Below are 7,013 nucleotides of genomic sequence, written 5' to 3'. Positions count from 1 at the left end.
TTGAACCAGGGACCCTGCGGTCATGAGTCAACTGCTTTCCAGCTGAGCCACAGCACACACACTAAAGCTCCCTGAAAACACTGCAAGATATGTATTCCTGTATTTATTCATGTTTTTATTCCTACATTTATTTATGCTTGTATCTATTTATACTTATGACATGTTCCGACCTCTATATGAGTGAGGATCTGAGCTCTCTTGATTCCATCGTGTCACCGGGCCCGGGTACAGGAGGGGTAATATGGTTCTTATTATACATCCATGAGTATTATGAGCGTTGTGGTTCAACCGATCTGAATCGCTTCGTGAAGCAGTCACGTGGTATCGACAGGCAGCGAGGCTTCGTTTGTCATCGATGACGTCACTGGCCCAAAACGATACAAGCCTCGGTACATGCTTCACAAAAAGCTTCGGGGATTACTCGACACACGCTCCGAAGCCTCGGCGCAATACGTAACATCACTACTAATAGTGTGTTGTATTCATGTAGCATGTTATCGTGGTTAACTAAGCACCTTGCTAAGGCTAATTGTAAATGTTTTATAAGTTATGAGGAAGAGTTATTGTGTTCTTGTTATTCTGTGTAGTTGTATAAGGAATGAGTTTTTGTGTGAATACCACGTTCAGAGTATGTGTAACATGTGAGGTAGACAGGTGTGGACTCGAGTCACATAACTTGGACTCGAGTCAGACTCGAGTCATCAATTTGATGACTTGAGACTCGACTTGACAAAATCACAAAACACTTGCGAATCGACTTGGACTTGAACACCAATGACTCGGGACTTGACTTGGACTTGAGCCTTCTGACTTGAGGTGACTTGATCATTTAATTCAGAGGTCTCCAACACGCCGATCGCGAGCTGCCGCTAGAAGAGAAGACTCCCGTTGGGGAAAGCAGAATCTTCAGCCGCTCCTACTCTTGCTGAGAATCCTTGCAGGCAGGGGCGGGACTTTATTTAGCTGGGCCACCATGCGGCCAATCATATGCGAGGACACACTAGGATCATACCATTATGTGAAAGAAGGGTGGGGGGCACAGCAGGTGTAGTGGTACAGGCCAGCTGCACAGAGCTACGGGGAGACGGATTTAAATGCAAGTGCGTCAGAAAAAGTCAAGAAATTAGCGAAAACCGAAAAAAGAAGCAGCATCTGGCTGCTTTTCAATGATATTGGAGAAAGCAAAGCTGAGTGCAGGATTTGTAAAAATGAAAATAACCTTTTTTGGTTACCTTTATTTTGGTAACCACTCAGGATTTACTGTCAGAGGTGGGAGAAGTTCAGATCTTGTACTTGATGACAAAAGTACCAGAGTGTAGGAATACTCGGTTACAATAAAAAGTCCTGCATTCAAAATGTTACAAGTAAAAGTACAAAAGTATTAGCATCGAAATATAGTTAAAGTACCACCTGCAGAGGGATCTAGATGCAGGTGTTCTCTTCCCCAGACCGCCTGGCTGCACATTATCCCTTGCATAAAGATAGATTGTGGGTCCCTTATAACATGTTGTACACAGTGGAAATAAACATTCTGGTTACCTCAACATCAGGGATCTTATACATTAAACTCCTTCTGAATCAAACGTCACGGTAGCCTTACCTTACTGATCCCTCTTAAATTAGAAAAACACATGTTACTTTACCAGCAGAGAGAAAATTGATTATTAAATTATTAATCTGACTAATGAAGAGCAATTTGATCATTAAGTATTATTCTGTTGATCGATGTCATTACATTTGGTGAAAAACACATAATGACTTGTTTATGACTCGTTTTGTCAAAGTTTAGGACTTGGACTTGACTTGAACTTGCCCAACCTGACTTGAGACTCGACTTGGACTTGAGCGCAAAGACTTGAGACTTGACTCGGACTTGAGCGCAAAGACTTGAGACTTGACTCGGACTTGCAAAACAATGACTTGGTCCCACCTCTGGAGGTAGATATGCAGAATATACCATGATTCAGTTATTGTCAGTGGTATTGTTGTCTAAAGAAAAAGGAATATTACACACGTATTTAAGTTTATTTATTTTAAATTAGATTTGACAGTTTCAGTTAATTTGATATTTGCTATTTGGCATTTAAGTAATACTTTTAAGCTATATGCCTGGGGAACATACAAAAAGATACGATATGCTATAATGTGTGTGACTTCTTGTCATTGTTCTCAGCCGTACTCGGATCCCAATCCTGAGACCGGTAACATTTTTGGGGACTTGCCTGGGATAAACTCTTTGCTTTATTTAGATTTGAATGATAAACAAAAGACTGCCTTAGCCTAACATTTGACTTAAAGCAGGGCTGCCAACTTTTGAGTTCAGTTTGGAGTGAGATTTTATTTTTGGTGAACCGAAAAAAGAAACGTTCATGTGTAGGCCTACAGTGTTACGGTGGACCTCACCTCCTCTAGGGGGGTCCGGGTGCATGCTCCCGGAGTCCCGGAAGATTTTTATAAAAAATATTGAAGTTAAATTCATCAATCTGGTGCACTTTGAGAGCAAAATTAAGAGATTCATGGATACATCCATATGAAACAGAACTGTAAACAGATTTTCTTTTTCTTTATGGATATTTTACAAATCACTTCCCTTTTAAACTGTATTCTTGTTTTACTGTCATATAGTATTTTATAACTGTTTTTCATTTATTCTCATAAATGGTGACCAAACCGTTTGAGACCCGCTGAGATAACTAGACTAAAGTTAACTATCTAAACACTCAGAGTCCCTTACCTCACTGAGCTGTAGTTATCTCTCTGTCTGACAGAAACAGCTTCTAATATCTGTTAGTGCAGCTAGCTAACCAGATGCTAACAACAACAATGCAAATAGTGAGTTTGGTAGAAATATACTGTATAATAGTAAAGTTATTTAAGATGATGCCATATTTATTGAAGATTTTATATTATAAATATTCCCCAAAATTATTCAAAAGCATATTCTTCCAAACTCCTTGCTGTAGTATGAGCAACAGGAGACTATTGATGTGTGTGGTGAGTTTGGTAGTAATAAACTGTATAATAGTGATTGAATATTATTGTATTCTCTTTTTTGGGAGTTGCACTTTGCAGACGGTCCCTGAGCACTCGTTTCTTCTCCGGCTGCGGATAGAGACCAATGTAATGTGTCCAGCTCGGAGGACGGCGCGTATTGGCTTTTTTTTATCAAAATGTGATTGTAGTTCGTTGTCAACCTTACCACGGTACTTAGGAGACGTCATTTGTGTCTGAATAACGTTTTGTTCATGAGTTATTGATCCATGAAATCTGAATCTCCCAATATCGTTCCAACTTTACTGAACTAAGCCAGAAGACTCTCATTTCGTAGACCGCTCGGTTTGCTGTTCCTTCACTTTATTTATATATACATTTATTTTGGAGGAAAACTTAGCGTGAGGAAAGGCATGTGTGGCGTGAGGTCGTCAGATATGGGTTAATTGCGTGACTCTCACGGTCAATGCGTGAGGGTTGGCAGCCCTGCTTAAAGCAATGGGCAAACACTTATTCCATGGTGTAACATGGTGCACAACACTTATTATCACACAAACAAAAGACACATTTGTTTAATTCCCTCAAAAGACCCAAGGTGGCGGAAAAAATGAATAAATACTAACTCGCATTCACTTGTTGCTGCTTGTTAACAGGCAGCCACATTTCAGAGGTGGTGCAGGAGAGCGAGGCTCCGATGCAGCAGGTGGAGCTGCTGCCGCTGCACAGGGAGCAGGAGAGGGAGGTGCTAACTGCACAGGCTGAACACACTAAAGCCCCAGCCACACGAGGACGATAACGCAAACGTTATCAAAAAAGTCTTCCATCCACACGCAACAGCCACCAGAAACGTGTCCGTTCACACTAGACCGCTCGAAAGCGCTGGAGACGCTGTAGTACATATGCCAGACCTGTAAGTGGCGCTGTAGTCTGCCACAAAAGCAGCGAAGAAGACTTCCTGCGCATGGTTGCCATTGTTGCCCTTCTGTTTATTCTCCGCTGTGGCTCTTTTTCTCCCTCCCCAAGGCAAGCACTGTAATTCTCTCCGGTAGTCCACCAGCAGATGACAAACACCCACCTCTCCGCCTCTTCCAAGGGACGAGGGGACCGTGCAGCAGAGTTTCAGTTAGATTTTTTTTCGCCGGTCAACATGTCCGTCTGGAACAAACTGCCCAAATCGTGCACGTCCGCCGAAACACTTCCTATTTTTAAAACTAAAAACGCACCTATTTGCCGCTGCTTTTAATTGAGCTGCCCATACTCACACTACAGTAGGCCTATGCCTTTTTTAGTCATGTATTCTGTACCTGCTGTGTTGATTTTTTTTTTTTATTTCATTACCTTTGCTTATTATGCCTGTTTTTAAATGCCTTTTTAATAATGTATTTGTTCTTAAATGTCTTTTGCTTTTAATCTGTAAAGCACTTTCAATCGCCACGTGCTGAAAAGTGCTATATAAATACAATTGCCTTGCCTTGCCATAATGTTCGCTCACTTACTTTCTGCTTCGTCATTCAGGGGTCGGCAACCCGCGGCCCACGGGCCGCATGCAGCCCTTTAAGCCCTCTGCTCTGGCTCCCTTGAGCTTAGACAAAAATAAGAAGGAAATAAAAGTATTTGTAGGACTATTTATATTTTGTTGCATGGTTGAAAATGTTTCGTATCTTGTATTTTGAGGTGATACTGTGACACATAAATAAAAAACAAAACGGTTTTAATTAGGTCAACTAAAATATGCGTCACATCCTGCTACGGTTCCACGCGAGCGCCTTTTCTTGGAGGCGAATAACCTGACCCCCGGCTCGATGAGCGAACTATGGATACATCAAAGAAAAGTACCGGAGGAACACAGGATTTAATTCTGTGTGGACAGAGTTATATGCTTTCACAGCAAACGATGCTGGTTTACCGGTATGTCTGATATGTAGAGAGAAGTTGTTAACGGTGGTGCAGCCTTTACGTATCGAGGAATAACAAGGGAGAGGAAGTCAGCTGACGATCTTCAGTCATAATTCAATGGGGTATGTCATTTATTTCAGAAAACACTTTTTGTTATATTCCATGGAATGCTCTTAATGTCCCGATAGCAATGAATATATTAAATGCTTTGACAATAAATACATACAAAAATTAATCTCTGGAAGCCGTAGCGCTGTAAAAAGCACGACCAATCATCTGAGCCGGCCCAGCTAAAATAACTGGATGGCCTAACTGCCTGTCAGCCTTCCATCTGCGCACAAGCTTATCTCGTGCCCTCATTGGTCATGTGCGCGTTCGTGTGTGTTGGAGGAGGGGCTCTGTGAGGAAGTCTGAAGGAAGAGGCATATTTTTTCCGGTTGTGTACTTTCAAATTCTAGCGCACTCGAGCTGGTTTCTCCATTCTTATCTACCCTACCTTTAACTCTTTTTAGGGTGCATCTATATGTTTTATTTATTTCAAAGTGGGCCCATTTTAATAATATTTGTTTTTCCTTCAAATGTGCAGAGGACTCCCCAAGTGCTGTGTTTAATTTATTTTAAAGTAGGCCTGTGTATTGTTTTTAATTCTCCTTATAAGAGTTCTTTGTTTCTTATTAGAGGTTAACAGTTGTATATCATGTAATAAATAGCCTAATAAATGCAAAAAAACTGTAGTTTTTGTCTGATATAACAATAGAAAACTATGAAATGTGTTTTGCGGCTCCAGACAAAAACATTTTTTGGAAAAAGGAGCAAAATGGCTCTTTTGGTCAAAAAGGTTGCAGACCCCTGTTCTATACCATTGGGGGTTCTGAATAAATCAGTGATTTTAGCACATTTCGCTGCCTTTTCTTTGCAGGAGGGGGTCCATCCTTCCACAATAATGAACCTTGCCGTCAGTTTCAGTCGGTCCAGTCCACACTAATGTCAACAGCAGCGCGCTGGTCTCGTGAGAAACGGAGAATGGAACAACGAATCACATCTTCAATATTCTCCTGAAATTGAAATGTGCCCATTCGCTAGTCTGATAGGTGAGTGGTTCTCACTGCGCCTCATACCGGTGCAACTTCACAAATATATGCCGCATTTATGGATTTGGCCTGCAGTCACCGCATCTGGGCTGAATTAAACACGTATTATTTTTAGTCCTGTGTGTTTATTAGAGGCCATGTCAGTAGGCCACATCATATTATGCCAGCGTTGCGTTCACAAGCCACAAACTGGCAATCGAAACATGCTGCAACCTGAGGGACAGTAGGCTTGTTTGAGACAAGCGAGACCTGCGCAGACCTGCGCAATTTCGATCAACGTCTTGCTCGTGCGTTGCATGATGGTTAGTCATTTTTGTCCGACTTGCTCTGGAGGCTCGCCTACATGAGACGTTGAAACCTCGCGGGACAAAGACGCCCGCAGCCTTGAGAGCGAGGCGCGGCGAGGCGGCGCAGTTCCTCTCCACGGGCTGCGGAAGCGAAATGCTTGATGGGAAACGACTCGCTGGTATCTCGAGCTGAGCGCTCATTGGTGGTTTTTTCCACGTGCGGGTGATGAAACTCTCCAATTGGCTGGGCAAAAGTTTGTTGTTGTTTTGTGTCAGTTTTACGTCGCCACTTCCATTCACATTTTTCATCATTGTTCCACAATATTTATCATCATTAAATTAATATCCATATATGTTATACTATACTTGCATTGCTTACCGTTTTCATACTTTATATATCTTAGCATATTCATACACACTGTTCATACTGCTCTCAGGCTGCTGTGTATATCTAGTGTTCATACCCCTCACTGTTTATTCATCATTCAATTCATTCTATATTTTATTCTGTAGATTGTGTACATTACTTTTCACTTTACTGCTTGTTGCACCTGGTTAGAAGCTAAAGTGCATTTCGTTGTCTCAGTACCTGTAATATGTGCAATAACAATAAAGTTGAATCTAATCTTGAGCAGGAACAAATGTATTTACTTAGTACATATCTGACATTAACGATTAAACACATGTGTGCATTCTTTATAAATGCAAACCGAGTCAAGCCGACTCCGGAGGCGGCAGTATGCACCTT

The sequence above is a fragment of the Gymnodraco acuticeps genome, unplaced genomic scaffold (genome assembly GCF_902827175.1).
Source record: "Gymnodraco acuticeps unplaced genomic scaffold, fGymAcu1.1, whole genome shotgun sequence".
Classification (NCBI taxonomy): Eukaryota; Metazoa; Chordata; class Actinopteri; order Perciformes; family Bathydraconidae; genus Gymnodraco; species Gymnodraco acuticeps.
This window is presented reverse-complemented; position numbering follows the sequence as displayed.